Consider the following 315-nt stretch of genomic DNA (forward strand, 5'->3'; position numbering starts at 1 on the left):
CAGTAATCCTGCCTCAAATGAGAAAATTCCATTATTTTATCTGCTATACACCTCCCTTTTAGGTCTGGGTGGATTATGTTTCATTTGTTCAGAACAAGTGCTTATGTTGGCAGTTTGGGCCTTTTGTTGCATGAGGATATGAAAGGTCCAGTTTTTGAGCTAGTGGATAACGTGATGCAAGTCTCTACTACTTCCTATCACTCTGATAGCACCTTAGTTGCCAATCTCAGCTTTGTGTACACATCATAGGATTTTTAACATCATAATGCATAGGCAGGAAATTCCTGTTTTCCTTTTTGGTTTTCTTCAATAATC

The sequence above is a fragment of the Crocuta crocuta genome, unplaced genomic scaffold, assembly GCF_008692635.1.
Source record: "Crocuta crocuta isolate KB4526 unplaced genomic scaffold, BGI_CrCroc_1.0 scaffold1042, whole genome shotgun sequence".
Lineage (NCBI taxonomy): Eukaryota > Metazoa > Chordata > Mammalia > Carnivora > Hyaenidae > Crocuta > Crocuta crocuta.